General features: G+C 40.6%; 1 protein-coding gene across 2 annotated transcripts in view; it reads right to left on the bottom strand.

The window, feature by feature from the left end:
- Window positions 1-4,789: 4,789 nt before the first annotated feature.
- LOC128667034 (H-2 class I histocompatibility antigen, Q9 alpha chain) overlaps window positions 4,790-17,144 on the bottom strand; it is a 448,039-nt gene continuing 435,684 nt past the window's right edge. For both annotated transcript variants that reach the window (XM_053721897.1, XM_053721896.1), the window contains one exon: window positions 4,790-7,198. The gene's annotated coding sequence lies outside the window, so the exon portion shown is untranslated. The remainder of the gene's footprint in view (window positions 7,199-17,144) is intronic.

Here is a 17,144-nt window from a genome sequence, read left to right on the forward strand (position 1 = left end):
ATTGGAACCATATGTTACAACTTATACAAAAAGAAACTTGTGGAATGCTGCATTATAAACATTTGATACTAGATTTAAAGTTACCCTCAATATGCTTAATATGTGAGATTCAAATTACCCATCTAACATAATATATATTATATATATATATATATATATATATATATATGTATATATATATATATATATATTATATATATATATATATATATATATATATATATATATATATATATATATATATACATATATACATACATCAGACTGTCCCTTTAATTCCAGCCTTAAAGGGACAGTCTAGGCCAAAATAAAAACTTTCATGATTCAGATAGGGCATGTAATTTTAAACAATTTTCCAATTTACTTTTATCACCAATTTTGCTTTGTTCTCTTGGTATTCTTAGTTGAAAGCTTAACTTAGGAGGTTCATATGCTAATTTCTTAGACCTTGAAGGCCACCTCTTTTCAGAATGCATTTAACAGTTTTTCCCCACTATAGGGTGTTAGTTCACATATTTCATATAGATAACACTGTGCTCGTGCACGTGAAGTTATCTGGGAGCAGGCACTGATTGGCTAAACTGCAAGTCTGTCAAAAGAACAAAAAAAGGGGCAGTTTGCAGAGGCTTAAATACAAGATAATCACAGAGGTTAAAAGTATATTAATATAACTGCGTTGGTTATGCAAAACTGGGGAATGGGTAATAAAGGGATTATCTATCTTTTAAAACAATAAAAATTCTGGTGTAGACTGTCCCTTTAATTAGACTTGTGCAGAAAGGTGCCATTACCTTTCTCTTTGAGGATGTCTCTGTAGAGAAATCCTGGAACAAATATATAGCTTTCGTGCCTATCTTGAAACCCTGAATTTTCCTGTAATGTCTCATTATCTGTATCTTGTGTTGAAAATTTAAATATTTGATCACTACCATCCTTGGTCGGGGGCTACCATCTTGGAACCTCCTAACAGTTCCTGTTCTGTGTGCTCTTTCTACATGAATTTTTTCTGATATTTGCATCCCCAACAATTGTGGTAAAGTTGTTGAGGCAAATAGTACCAGATCTTCATAATCACTCGTTCTGGTAATCCTACAATGCCCTCCACCTCCAGTATCCTGTTGGAAAATTATCTAATTTCTGTTGATAGGGTAGCTATCTCTTTTTTAACAGATTCAAATTGGGGTAAAATCATTTCTGCTAGTTGGTTCAATGTCAATTGTTTTTCTGAACTTAGTACCTGTAGGTCAGTATTGCCCTCTGAGCCTCTCTCTTGTGTCATTTTAAGCTTTTTGTCTCTCTTGGGGGGCATGGCGGGAGACCTGACTTTAAGATTAGGAATGTATTTTTCCATAAGGTGAAAATGAAAGTGGTGTTACTAAAAAGAAGAAAGAAGAATGGACAAGAGTGAGAAGAAAAGAGAGAAAAAAGAAAGAGAAAAAAAAATATATGGACCAGAATGGTCTTCTGTGAACCTACTAACTAACTGTGATTGGGTGCACTACTACAATTAGTGATATACCAACTCAATAAAGTGATAATAAGGGGATCCCCAATGAAAGGGTCCCACCTTGGAAACTGTGTGATATTAACTAGTGTTGGTGTGGATATGGAAATTCGCAGAGTTCTTAACCAAGCGGTCTCAACGTCTGTCCTAAATCCTATCTAGCTTACCTAAGATAGCTTCTCTACACAACTAGTACCCTGAATTCTTTTATTCCACAGGACATCTCATTTGACACAATACCAATTCAATTCCGCTACCTAACCTTATACTTGTTTCATAACCTTGTTGGATAAATATCTTGCCCTGGACAGCGAGCCCTGTCTGGACACCCTGAACTAACCGAGTGCCTTCCCCCTAACCGACCACACATGGAATTAAAGACCACTCAAAATATAACCAATGCCAAATTAACTTAGACTGTGATCAGATATTATGCAAGGTGTAGCAATGAAAAAAACATACAAAAAGCTTTACAACAATGAATTAAATATTTGTATCTTCACTACTCTTATAGACAAAATTTGCATCTTTATACAGAGTCCTCAGCCCACTGTTTTGGAGCTTTAAGTAGTCCAGCGCCCCACAGAGAATTATAACAGACTGGGAATGCTTAGCAGCATACAAGACCAAAATACCCCTTCTGAGGCTTTTCCGTGTACCACCTGTTACATTAAGGTAACCTTGCCAGGGGAAAAATGCATCTGTCCAGCTATACGCCAAACTTCTTTACTTGCCCCTACTCTTCCTCACCCCTTTCTTTTGAGAGCTCGGACTGCCAGCCTTATGCTCTGTTACAGTATAAGCATTTGCACAATTTACTGGTTCAGACCAGGCTCCTCCGTTATAGTCCAGGCTTCCTTGGCGGGGCTTTCTCCGTTAACTCTGCAACAGCTTATAGATTTCCTGGCTTGAGTTGATACAAGCCCCTGTTGTTTAAACCACTCAAATCACGCCAAGAGAGCTATCTCTTCTTCCTCCCTTGACCTTATGCTTGGTTCATCAATATATAAGCAACAGTTTTTTAGCAAGTAGCTGAGCGGTATACCTTTACTGCCAAACAGGACTTCTGTATCGTTAGAATAAGGTATATTGATGCATGCTTTGCGTAGCCCACTCCAAGATAGGTACTATACTTCCTCCCGGGGACTTTATAATTTGTATTAGCAGATATCGGTGCAGGCTGTATATTACCTGAACACTCTGACCCCCACTGTACATAAATACTTGCAGTCAATAGACGTTTCTTGTTTCACGCCCAACACTTTTCCCAGACTTCTTTCTGGGCCCAAGTTTCTACCAAACAGCAGTTCCTTAAACAGTTCCTTTAACAGGCACACATGAAATACTTGCGTTTTCCGTACGATCCAGCTGGCGTTCTAGGCTTTTGCACCCGACCTCCTCCTCTGCTCCTCCGCTTACTCGGCTCCAGGCGAGACACCTCCCATCTGTTTCCGGGCAGAGAGCGCAGGTAGTTGTCACACACAGTCTTTGTACAGCAGCGTGTTCCGCTCACGGCTTGGGCGGTGGTGGCTTGCAATCAGACCGCGGTCCCCATCTGACGTGCCTATTTGTAATTGGTGAAGTGCGTGTGCCTGTGGCCGGTACCAGTCGGCCTTGATGTCAGTTGTACCGGACTTCCGTCACTAGCTGTCCTTTCCTCCCCAAGCAGGGCTCTCACCCCCGGCAATAGGAGCTATTGTGGCGGGGTATGTTGGTTATCCAGCTCTCCCTCAGAGCTCGAGCATGCACGTCTGCTTCATGCTCCTCCCACAGGAAGTCGCTCGACCGTACTCAGGGGATGTTAGTAAAGCGCTAATAATTGTGCTCAGGCGATTTTAGTATTTCGCTAATAATTGTGCTCAGGCGATGTTAGTATAGCACTAATAATTGTGCTCAGGGGATGTTAGTATAGCGCTAATAATTGTGCTCAGGCAATGTTATTATAGCCCTAATAAATGTGCTCACCACTTACCATTTTAATTAGTATAGCCACTAAATTACATAAATGACAAAACAGGAGAACCTGGTAAATCTGCAAAAACTAGTGGGATTTGTAGAGATTTTCACTGACCTGAAGCAAAAGATGCTCACGACAGCTACATAATTGTATTATTAATAATGACTGTCTAATATGCCCTAATGCGTTTAGTTTCCATTAAAGGAACATAAACATCCTGTAATTACATGATTGTTCTGTAGTTTTGCAATAAACATACATATCAGCAGACTGTGAAAGCTTTCTGAATAGATTAACATTTTGCTGCAGTTGTTTTTCATTTGCCAGTACTGACTTGTTACTGGAGTACACATTGTTATTAGCAAAACGTACATTGTTTTGTGTCTTATCTCCTCTGCTGATGTGAATGAGTGACAGATATGTAGTTAGGCTTGTGAATTTGTTACTGATCACTAATATTTGTAGTTAAATAATATGAAATAACAAAAAGTATAGTTACTGCACATAATAAATCATTTTAATGTCAGATAACGGATGACCTGGTTTCCTCTGTCTCACAATTACACCTAATCATGACCTCTCCTCACCCCCATTAGTTATAATAACCCAATCCCTCCTCAATGTCCTAACAGTGACCTCCCCATATTAACCCCCTCCCTGTTAATCCCCACTACAAAACCCCCTCACAACACCCACACCCCTATAGGTAACCCTGCTAGGTGGCCCCCGTTGCCCCTGTGCAATAGGCTCTCAGATAAAACACTCACAACATACCAGTTACAAATAAAAATGACACTAATCAAAAAAATGTGACCAGATTTTACACAGTCTCCCCATTCATAATCGTTATTGGATAAAATGATTAAAGAACCATTAAATACTAAATAATTGCATAATAACAAGACAATGCAATAGCACTTACTCTACATTTTAAATGAGCAGTAGATTTTTTCTGACAAATTTCAAATTTAGTTCAATTTCCCTGTCACCTGTATCATGTGACATTAGCCAATCAGAGGTCAATATACATTTATACTGCAAACTCTTGCAGATGCTCAGTAGGAACTGGTGCCTCAAAAAGGGTCATATATAAAAGACTGAATAATTTTGACTTTATTTGTTTAATTTTAAATAATCGTTATTAGTTAAAGGGACAATAAAGAACTACTAGAAAATTCAGTGCTTGAAGAAGAAGAGTCTGTTGCTTGCTTTAATCTTCAGAAACAAAAGTCATTTTATAAATAAGTAGACAATATCACAAAAGTGAAGAAACTTTATTTGTTTTTTAAAAAATATTTTATTTATAAATTTAATTTTAAAAAATCAGGTTTAAATTATTTACATCATAATTCCTGGGTAAAGACAGTCTTGTGATCAATATGTATGTTTTAGGATCAGGTTTTTCCAATATTTATCCTTGAGGTTTGCAGACAAACCAGATGTTAAACAGGCAGCATACACCAATTATCATATTACTACATATAATAGACTCTACTATAAAGCAGAATATGCACAGATACTGATCTGAAAATCCAGTAACACCTTTTAAAAGTGTACATAGAAACTCCCAGTTTGACACCTAGTGTAGCACTGTTGATGAAGCTAGGCTGGGACACTCACAGAAGGGGGCTGGGAAAACATGAAGAGCAGACTCTCCCCTTCCCTGCATATTAAAATAGAGATTATAGAAATAGTGGCCGCAGGAATCTGTAGACATCAGTATGCATCTAATACTTTGGGGCTTGGTTAGGAGTCTAAAAATCAGCACAATTAAAACTACCAGATGGGCTGTATAAATGGATCACCTACAAAACATTTATGCAAAGAGAAATCTAAGGTACAATGTCCCTTAAAGAGCATCCTAAGTGAGCACAGGTAAGTGAGGTGCTAGGATTTTATCACAAAGTTTTACAGACCTTAAAGATAAAAGGTGGACAACCCTGTTTTAGAGTCTCCAAAAATGAAACAATGTGAATCCATTAAAGGGACATTATACACTCATTTTTTCTTTGCATAAATGTCTTGTAGTTGATCTATTTATATAGCCCATAAAGTTTTTAAAAAAAATAAATGTATAGTTTTGCTTATTTTTAAATAACATTGCTCTGTTTTTCAGACTCCTAACCAAGCCCCAAAGTTTTATGTGAATACCGTCAGCTACCTTCTCCAGCTTGCTCCTGTTTGTGTAAAGGGTCTTTTTATATGCAAAAGAAGGGGGAGGGGGGAGTGTCTTATTTGCCACTTGCAGTGGGCTTTCCAGCTAACAGCCAACAGAGCCAAACTGACAGCTTCTAAGTAAGTTTTTAAACAGTTTTATACTGGATTTTTATATCCGTATCTGTGCATCTTATTCTTTATAGTAGTGTCTATTACATGCAGTTATATGAAAATGAGTGTATACTGTCCCTTTAATTCTCTCCAAATACTTTATAGTCTAAAATAACTAATGCCACTTGTGATGTCACATTAATTTATATGTGTGATATTTATATTTGTGTCCTTGCAACTTTATAAAATGTGCTCTCATTATTGTAAGAAAAAAAACTGATATGTGATTGGTCAAATGTTTTGTTGGTTAAGAATTAATTACATTAATTATAGGGATTCTGCTTTGTACTTATTTGTCCTGCAACTTGTCAACATCATACAATGACTTTAACCTAAAATTAGCTATTTTTCTTATATTTATATAAAACACTGTACAAATATTAGCTCTGGGTATAGCAGGATTTTTCCTTTTCAAATTTAAATTCAAATTAAAACCAGATTCAGTTTTTGCAAACTACCAGCATTTAATTGCTAACTGATCATGTAATGCTTATGTATTAGATATAGTTGTTACATATGCGCTGCTGTCTATACTGTGAGTATACTTGCACTGTACTCAGTTTAACATAGGTAGCCCAGTAATTCATGTGTAATAAACTGTCAGGCGTTGTTGTTATATGATGTATTCGGGATGATATAAAAAAAACTGGATTTTCAGACATTGGGGCCGATTTATTATAGTGTGAGCAGACATGATACAATGTAGCGTATCATGTCCGCCGCACATCGATAAATGCCGACAGCATACGCTGCCGGCATTTATCATTGCACAAGCCGTTCTTGTGAACTGCTTGTGCAATGCCGCCCCCCGCAGATTTGGGGTCAATCGGCCGCTAGCAGGGGGTGTCAATCATCTCGATCGTATAGGATCAGGCGGATTGATGTCCGCAGCCTCAGAGCAGGCGGACCAGTTATGGAGCAGTGGTCTTTAGACCACAGCTTCATAACTGCTGTTTCCGGTGAGCCTGAAGGCTTGCACGAAAACAGGGGCATAAATAATATAAAATCGGCCCCAATGTATCTGTTTTAAAGATTTAGCTCTTGACATAAAGAATTGGAAATGTTTTTACAAATCTTCATTAGTTCTGCAAATTCCAAGAAAACCCCCCACTATTTAAATTAAAATTACAAATAAACAAACTTGCTCCTAAATTCCTAGTTCAGTAAGTGAATGAATAATGTACTGAATGACATAATTGTGTGTGAGATGAATTTAGAGCAGATAGAGGAATGACAGTAAAAATGACATATAATGTAAAATCGGCTTATTACAGATGTGTATGTGACACAGTCCGCTGTATGTGCATGATATAAACACACAGCGCACGCAAGAAGGGATGTGACTCCTCCCACTAAATTTCTGATGGATCCTTCAGTATTTGTCACTTGTCTGTGTGTGACTTGTGGCCCTGAAATAAACATAAAACAGGATTTATTAGTACATTATAAGTTACATTAGTTAGTTTATAGGTCATGTTTGTATTTAGGCCGTGTAATAACAAAAACAGGGTATAAAATGTATCAGCGCATACATGATTATAATAACAAGCTGGTGAGATGGCACCAGATAGAGTCAGTAGCTGCACAAACCTTAGGGTTACAGGGTGGTATTACCACTAATACACTAACATAGCTATATATATATTTTATTAAATAATCTTACAGCATTATGAAACTTTAAACTACATTTATATCTGTATTTATAGATTTATACTTATTAACGTTCTGTAAATAATATGTTAGTATTGTATATATTAATTTTAATGAATTATTTCAACTTAAATATTCATTTTATCTAATTGAGCTTTTTGATGATTGCAAATATGAAAAAAACAGAAAAATGGGCCCCAATGGTGCAGAAGATCACAACAATTGTTAGAAATTGTATCAATACATCACTCTACAGAATGATACTCACAAAAGCGGCGCACTATGTGGCAGTGCAAGTCAGGCAGGATAGATCAGAGCCCACCAGTTGGCTCACTCCAGATCATGGATATACCAATGGTGCTGTAAAATAAAATGCAAGGAGTGAAGGGGAAGGGTGCTCCAATAGTGCATGAAATCACTACAACATAGAGAACAATCCCAAAGACCCTCCAAAGAATGTACTCACAAAAGTGGCGCACTATATTGCAGTGCAAGTCAGACCAGCTGGGTTAATATGAGCCCACCAGCTAGCTCACTCAGGCAAACAGGTACCAGATCCACAATTGAAATAAAAGTTAAAAAAAAGGAAATTTATGCTTACCTGATAAATTTATTTCTTTTACGATGTACTGAGTCCACGGTTTTCATCCTTACTTGTGGGATATAATCCTCCTGTTAACAGGAAGTAGCAAAGAGCACCACAGCAGAGCTGCCACATAGCTCCTCCCTTAACTCCTCCCCCCAGACATTCGACCGAAGGTATAGGAAGAGAAAGGGAAAAACTAAAAAAGGTGCAGAGGTGACTGAAGAGAAAATAAATCCTGTCTTAATGAACAGGGTGGGCTGTGGACTCGGTACATCGTAAAAGAAATAAATTTATCAGGTAAGCATAAATTTCCTTTTCTTTTACAAGATGTACCGAGTCAACGTTTTTCATCCTTACTTGTGGGATACCAATACCAAAGCTTTAGGACACGGATGAAAGGGAGGGACAAGACAGGAACCTAAACGGAAGGCACCACTGCTTGAAAAACCTTTCTCCCAAAAATAGCCTCAGATGAAGCAAAAGTATCAAAATTGGAAAATTTGGAAAAAGTATGAAAAAGTATGAAGGGAAGACCAAGTCGCAGCCTTACAAATCTGCTCAACAGAAGCATTGTGGAAGCCACAGCCCTAGTGGAATGAGCCGTAATCCTTTCAGGAGGCTGCTGTCCAGCAGTCTCATATGCCAGACGGATAATGCTTTTGAGCCAAAAGGAAAGAGAGGTAGCCGTAGCTTTATGACCTCTCCTTCTTCCAGAATAAACAACAAAGAGAGAAGATGTTTGACGAAATACCTTGGTTGCTTGTAAAAAAATATTCAAAGCACGGACCACGTCCAGATTACGCAACAGACGTTCCTTCTTAGAGGAAGGATTAGGACACAAGGAAGGAACCACGATTTCTTGATTAATATTCTTATTTGAAACAACCTTTGGAAGGAATCCAGGTTTAGTACGCAAAACCACCTTACCAGAATGGAATATAAGATAAGGTGAATCACATTGTAACGCAGAAAGCTCAGAAACTCTTCGAGCAGAAGAGATAGCAACAAGGAACAAAACTTTCCAAGATAACAGTTTAACATCTATGGAATGCATGGGTTCAAACGGAACCCCTTGAAGAACATTAAGAACTAAATTTAAACTCCATGGCAGAGCAATAGTTTTAAACACAGGCTTGATTCTGATTAAAGCCTGACAAAAAGCCTGAACTTCTGGAACATCTGCCAGACGCTTATGAAGTAAAATTGACAAAGCAGAAATTTGTCCCTTTAAGGAACTAGCTGATAATTTCTTCTCCAATCCTTCTTGGAGAAACGATAAAATCCTTGGAATCCTAACCTTACTCCATGAGTAGCCCTTGGATTCGCACCAATAAAGATATTTACGCCATATTTTATGGTAAATTTTTCTAGTGACCGGCTTACGAGCCTGAATCAGAGTGTCAATAACCGACTCAGAGAAACCCCGCTTAGATAAAATCAAGCGTTCAATCTCCAAGCAGTCAGTTGCAGAGAAGTTATATTTGGATGTTGGAACGGACCCTGAATGAGAAGGTCCTGTCTCAATGGCAGTTTCTATGGCGGCAGAGACGACATGTCCACTAGATCTGCATACCAGGTCCTGCGTGGCCACGCAGGAGCTATTAGAATTACTGAAGCCCTTTCCTGTTTGATCCTTGCGATAACACGAGGCAGGAGAGGAAAAGGTGGAAACACATAGGCCAGGTTGAACGACCAAGGTACTGCTAGAGCATCTATCAGGACCGCCTGGGGGACCCTTGATCTGGACCCGTAAAGAGGAAGTTTTGGCATTCTGTCGAGATGCCATCAGATCCAATTCCGGTGTGCTCCATTGATGAATCACAGCAGCAAACACCTCCGGGTGGAGTTCCCACTCTCCTGGATGAAAAGTCTGACGACTTAGGAAATCCGCGTCCCAGTTCTCTACTCCTGGGATGTAGATCGCAGAGAGATGGCAAGAGTGAGTCTCCACCCATCGGATTATTTTTGATACTTCTATCATCGCTAGAGAACTCCTCGTTCCCCCCTGATGATTGATGTACGCCACAGTCGTGATGTTGTCCGACTGGAATCTTATGAATTTGGCTGAAGCCAACTGACGCCACACCTGGAGCACGTTGAATATCGCTCTCAGTTCCAGAATATTGATTGGCAGTTGAGACTCCGCCTGAGTCCACACACCCTGAGCCTTTACGGAATTCCAGACTGCACCCCAGCCCAGGAGGCTGGCGTCTGTCGTTACTATAACCCAAGATGGCCTGCGAAAGCACATCCCCTGGGACAGATGGTCTAGTGACAACCACCACTGAAGAGAACCTCTGGTCTCCTGGTCCAGAATTATTTGAGGAGACAAATTTGCATAATCCCCATTCCACTGCCTGAGCATGCACAGTTGTAGTAGTCTGAGATGAAAGCGAGCAAACGGAAATGTCCATTGCTGCTACCATTAGGCTGATAACTTCCATACACTATGCCACTGTTGGCTGGTGAAGGGACTGCAGAATTCGGCAAGTATTTAGAATCTTTGATTTTCTGACCTCCGTCAGAAATATTTTCATGTTTACTGAGTCTATTAGAGTTCCTAGGAATGGAACTCTTGTTTGAGGGGCTAGTGAACCATTTTCTACGTTCACTTTCCACTCGTGAGTTCTTAGAAATGACAACACGATGTCCGTGTGAGATTTGGACAGATGATAGGTTGACGCCTGGATCAAGATATCATCCAGATAGGGCGCCACTGCTATACCTCGCGGCCTGAGAACCGCTAGAAGGGACCCTAGAACCTTTGTGAAGATCCTGGGAGCCGTGGCCAACCCGAAGGGAAGAGCCACAAACTGATGTTTGTCCTGGAAGGCAAATCTCAGAAACTGATGATGATCCTTGTGGATAGGAATGTGAAGGTACGCGTCCTTCAGGTCCACAGTGGTGATATATTGACCCTCCTGAATCTTTGGTAAGATCGTACGAATGGTCTCCATCTTGAACAATGGGGCTGCCCCTTCATGCTGTCTTGGTAGCAGCAGCGGGCTTCTTGTTTTGTTTACCTTTATTCCAGGCCTGGTTAGGTCTCCAGACCGACTTGGATTGAGGTAAAGTTCCCTTCCTGCTTAGCAGAGGAACTGGGAGTCGAGGAAACTCCTCTAAAATTTCGAAAGGAACGAAAATTATTTTGTCTACCCCTCGTCTAGAGGGATTTATCCTGAGGTAGGGCGTGTCCCTTACCTCCTGTAATGTCAGAAATGATTTCCTTCAGCTCAGGCCCGAATAGGGTCTTACCCTTGAAGGGAATAGTTAAAAGCTTAGATTTAGACAATACGTCAGCAGACCACGACTTTAGCCATAACGCTCTGCGCGCCAGAATGGCAAAGCCTGCATTCTTCGCTGCTAATTTTGCAATCTGAAAAGCAGCGTCGGTAATAAAAGAATCAGCTAATTTAAAAGCCTTAATTTTGTCTAGAATTTCCTCTAAGGGGGTCTCTACATTCAGAAACTCCTCCAGGGCGTCAAATCAGAAAGCCGCTGCCGTAGTTACTGTAACAATGCAGGCTGTCAGCTGTAGGAGAAAACCCTGTTGAACAAATAATTTCCTTAGAAGACCCTCTAATTTTTTATCCATGGGGTCTTTAAAAGCACAACTGTCCTCAATGGGTATCGTTGTACGCTTTGCTAGAGTGGAGATAGCTCCTTCTACCTTAGGGACAAGTTGCCAGGAGTCCCGCATGGCATCAGATATCGAAAACATTTTCTTAAAGTTAGGAGGGGGAGAAAAAGGTATACCTGGTCTATCCCATTCCCTCTTATTTCCACAATTCTTTTAGGAACTGGAAATACATCCGTGTAAGTAGGCACTTCTAAATATTTATCCATTTTACACAATTTTTCTGGGGGAATTATGATAGGATCGCAATCGTCTAGAGTTGCCAAAACCTCCCTGAGCAACAGGCGGAGGTGTTCTAATTTAAATTTAAAGGACGGAGTGTCCGAGTCTGTAAGAGGAATTTGGGTCCCTGATTCTGAACATTCTCCCTCAGACATAAAATCCCTAACACCCACATCAGAGCATAGTGAAGGTGCATCGGAAATAGGCACTAAAGCATCAGAAGGTTCAGCGTTTGCCTCCAAACCTGACCTACTGCGTTTACCCTGCAACCCTGGCAGTTTAGACAGTACCTCTGTAAGGGTATTAGACATTACTGCCGCCATATCCTGCAGGGTAAAAGAAGTAGACGCACTGGAAGTACTTGGCGTCTCTTGTGCAGGTGTTACGGATTGAGACACTTGAGCATCATTAGGCGGCATGTCCTAGTTCTCTTCAGACTGAGAATCATCTTTAGACACACTATCAATACCTAAAATATGATCTTTACAGTGTAAGGCCCTGTCAGTACAAGTAGGACACAATGTAAGGGGGGGTTCCACAAAGACTTCTAAACACATAGAACACTGACTTTCTTCATTGTCAGACATGTTGAGCAGACTAATAAAAACAGCACAAGTCTTGGAAAAATTTTATTATATGAGAAAAACGATTTTTGAAAAAACTTTACTGTACCTTTAAGGAAAAAAAGTGTACACAGTCTGCAAAAGTGCCCAAACATTATTCAAAATGACCAATTTTGATAGGAAGGGTACCCCAAGTAAGGAACAATTTTAACCCTTGTGATGACTTTAAGGCCCACCAGTAAAAAAAATGTTACTTTGCACAAACGTTTAATCTAACTGCACCTCGCCACAGCTCTGCTGTGGCGCCTACCTGCCCTTCAGCGTAAAAAGGAAAGATCTGGAAAACAATTAGGCAGGCTGTCTAACACCCGGAGTAAACCTCTGTAAGCTGTTTCCTTCGGCTCTCACTGCACACTGAGGCGCGAAAATTAGGCCCCGCACATCTACTACGATGGGAGTTGAGCATACCAAGCCGCATGGGAAGCGGTTTCTAGTAAAAGCCATGCTTTATCACATCAAACAAAAGCCATGTGGAACCCCCATATAATAAAAACGGAACAGCCCTTATACAATGTCTGCCAGGTTAACACACAGTGTCTCACAACACATACACATAGTTATTGGAACAATGCCCATTTTTAACATATTATGTGTATTTCAAAAGTATAGTTATGTTACACAAGGGACTAGTCCCATTCTGACCGGACTACTGCTTGCCCCACTAGTATGTACCTTCATGTCTGTCAATTCTGAACCGGGTCTTCTCAGAATGAAATTAGACTGCACATACCTCAAAGTTGCTTGCAGCAACAAACCGCTCCCCACTCTGAAGATTTCTCTGTATGCCTCAGACATCTTGTGGGAAGGGAACATTGATCTCAGTTACAATTGCTGAAATCATCCGACTCAAGGCAGAATTCTTCTTCCATGTTCTGCCTGAGGAAAAATAGTGCACTCCGGTACCATTTGAAAATAAAAAATTCTTGCTTGAAGAAACTAAAAACTAATATTTCATCACCTCTTAAACTTTACCTACTTCCTATGAAACATAGGCAAAGAGAATGACTGGGGGGAGGAGTTAAGGGAGGGGGCTATGTGGCAGCTCTGCTGTGGTGCTCTTTGCCACTTCTTGTTAACAGGAGGATTATATCCCACAAGTAAGGATGAAAACCGTGGACTCGGTACATCTTGTAAAAGAAACACTCACAGTTTTAGATAAAAAACCAAACTTACCTCTATGCATAGAGGACTATTTATTGGAGCAAAAAAATATAAAAACTTGAATATAATCTGCAACGCGTTTCAAAGTGCTTATGGCACTCTCTCCGCAGGCAGTGAATATGCACTGCAATATAGTGCGCCACTTTTGTGAGTATATTCTTTGGAGGGTCTTTGGGATTTTTTTCTATTTTGTAGTGATTTCATGCGCTATTGGAGTACCCTTCCCCCTCCCTCCTTGCATTTTATTTTGCAGCACCATTGGTATATCCACGATCTGGAGTGAGCCAGCTGGTGGGCTCTGATCTATCCAGCCTGCCTGACTTGCACTGCCACATAGTGCGGCGCTTTTGTGAGTATCATTCTGCAGAGTGATGTATTGATACAATTTCCAACAACTGTTGTGATCTTCTGTACCATTTGAGCGCCTTTTTCTGTTTTTTCATGTTTGCAGTTTCTCCACTTTGTTCCAAGAAGAGCTGATCCTGGTGTATCTCTCCTTAACCATCGACGGAAGCCTCTAGAGGGCGCCTTTGTCCTGAGGGACCATCTTTGATGGACTTTATATGGTGACTTTTTGACGATTGAACTTTAATAAATATTAATCGTGTTCAGTATTTTGTTTCCTGGAAAATCAACTTTAATCCTATTCTGGTTTTGCATCCAGTGAACACTATGACAAAGGACAATAGGCAGACGCTTGCGGCAATGTTTTTTTCTGGAGCCAAATTTCTTCTTGTGAAAGTGAAACACACCAATATCTGGATTTACACAAATCTTAGTGTATTTTACTTTCACAAGAAGAAATTTGGCTCCGAAAAGAAACTAATGCCGCAAGCAGCTGCCTACTTCCGCATTCACTGGTGAACAAAACTGCCTAATGCACGTCTCTAGTTCCCATCCATCAATTATACCTCAACTATGACAATCTACTTCTCCCTCACCACCTGTCAATAGGGCTAATATCTCACTAATATTATACACCTGTTTTGTGTTATGGAAGCTGATTGGCTGTGTGAACCACATGACATGAGTGTCACACAGTGATACACTGACTGGTGCAGCTGAAACATCATCATACGGGCAGACTTCCCCAGACATAATTTGTGCAATGTCAGTGTGACGCTCTCACTATACTACAGGACTACAGTATTGGTGCTGCGGAATCTGTTGGCGCTCTACAAATAACAGATAATAATAATAATAATAAAGCAGGGCAGCCTGCAGGGATCAGCTTAAACTGACAATTAACCCTTTATTCCCTATCTTTTTAGCAAAAGTCATTATTTATTTAATGAGCAGCCAGGGTCAGCTAAATACACAGAACTCTATAAAAAACATAATTTATGCTTACCTGATTAATTTATTTCTCTTGTAGTGTAGTCAGTCCACGGGTCATCCATTACTTATGGGATTATATCTCTTCCCCAACAGGAAGTTGCAAGAGGATCACCCAAGCAGAGCTGCTATATAGCTCCTCCCCTCACATGTCATATCCAGTCATTCGACCGAAACAAGACGAGAAAGGAGAAACCATAGGGTGCAGTGGTGACTGGAGTTTAATTAAAATTTAGATCTGCCGTAAAAGACAGGGCAGGCCGTGGACTGACTACACTACAAGAGAAATACATTTATCAGGTAAGCATAAATTATGTTTTCTCTTGTTAAGTGTAGTCAGTCCACGGGTCATCCATTACTTATGGGATACCAATACCAAAGCTAAAAGTACACGGATGATGGGAGGGACAAGGCAGGATCTTTACACGGAAGGAACCACTGCCTGTAGAACCTTTCTCCCAAAAACAGCCTCCGAAGAAGCAAAAGTGTCAAATTTGTAAAATTTTGAAAAAGTGTGAAGTGAAGACCAAGTTGCAGCCTTGCAAATCTGTTCAACAGAGGCCTCATTTTTAAAGGCCCAGGTGGAAGCCACAGCTCTAGTAGAATGAGCTGTAATCCTTTCAGGAGGCTGCTGTCCAGCAGTCTCATAGGCTAAACGTATTATGCTACGAAGCCAAAAAGAGAGAGAGGTAGCCGAAGCCTTTTGACCTCTCCTCTGTCCAGAGTAAATGACAAACAGGGAAGAAGTTTGACGAAAATCTTTAGTTGCCTGCAAATAGAACTTCAGGGCATGGACAACGTCCAGATTATGCAAAAGTCGTTCCTTCTTTGAAGAAGGGTTAGGACACAATGATGGAACAACAATTTCTTGATTGATATTCCTGTTAGAAACTACCTTAGGTAAGAACCCAGGTTTAGTACGCAGAACTACCTTGTCTGAATGAAAAATCAGATAAGGAGAATCACAATGTAAGGCAGATAACTCAGAGACTCTTCGAGCCGAGGAAATAGCCATCAAAAACAGAACTTTCCAAGATAACAGCTTGATATCAATGGAATGAAGGGGTTCAAACGGAACGCCTTGCAGAACGTTAAGAACTAAGTTTAAGCTCCACGGCGGAGCAACAGTCTTAAACACAGGCTTAATCCTAGCCAAAGCCTGACAAAAAGCCTGAACGTCTGGAACTTCTGCCAGACGTTTGTGCAGAAGAATAGACAGAGCCGAAATCTGTCCCTTTAACGAACTAGCAGATAAACCCTTTTCTAAACCCTCTTGTAGAAAAGACAATTTCCTAGGAATCCTAACCTTACTCCATGAGTAACTCTTGTATTCGCACCAATATAAATATTTACGCCATATCTTATGGTAAATTGTTCTGGTAACAGGTTTCCTAGCCTGTATTAAGGTATCAATAACCGACTCCGGGAAGCCACGATTTGATAGAATCAAGCGTTCAATCTCCATGCAGTCAGCCTCAGAGAAATTAGATTTGGATGGTTGAAAGGACCCTGAATTAGAAGGTCCTGCCTCAGAGGCAGAGACCACGGTGGACAGGACGACATGTCCACTAGGTCTGCATACCAGGTCCTGCGTGGCCACGCAGGCGCTATCAGAATCACTGATGCTCTCTCCTGTTTGATCTTGGCAATCAATCGAGGAAGCATCGGAAATGGTGGAAACACATAAGCCATGTTGAAGACCCAATGTGCTGTCAGAGCATCTATCAGCACCGCTCCCGGGTCCCTGGACCTGGATCCGTAACAAGGAAGCTTGGCGTTCTGGCGAGACGCCATGAGATCCAGATCTGGTTTGCCCCAACGATGAATCAGTTGAACGAAGACCTCCGGATGAAGTTCCCACTCCCCCGGATGAAAAGTCTGGCGACTTAGAAAATCCGCCTCCCAGTTCTCCACGCCTGGGATGTAGATCGCTGACAGGTGGCAAGAGTGAGACTCTGCCCAGCGAATTATCTTTGAGACTTCCAACATCGCTAGGGAACTCCTGGTTCCCCCTTGATGGTTGATGTAAGCCACAGTCGTGATGTTGTCCGACTAAAATCTGATGAACCTCAGAGTTGCTAACTGAGGCCAAGCTAGAAGCGCATTGAATATTGCTCTTAACTCCAGAATATTTATTGGGA

Source organism: Bombina bombina, chromosome 7 (assembly GCF_027579735.1).
Source record: "Bombina bombina isolate aBomBom1 chromosome 7, aBomBom1.pri, whole genome shotgun sequence".
NCBI lineage: Eukaryota > Metazoa > Chordata > Amphibia > Anura > Bombinatoridae > Bombina > Bombina bombina.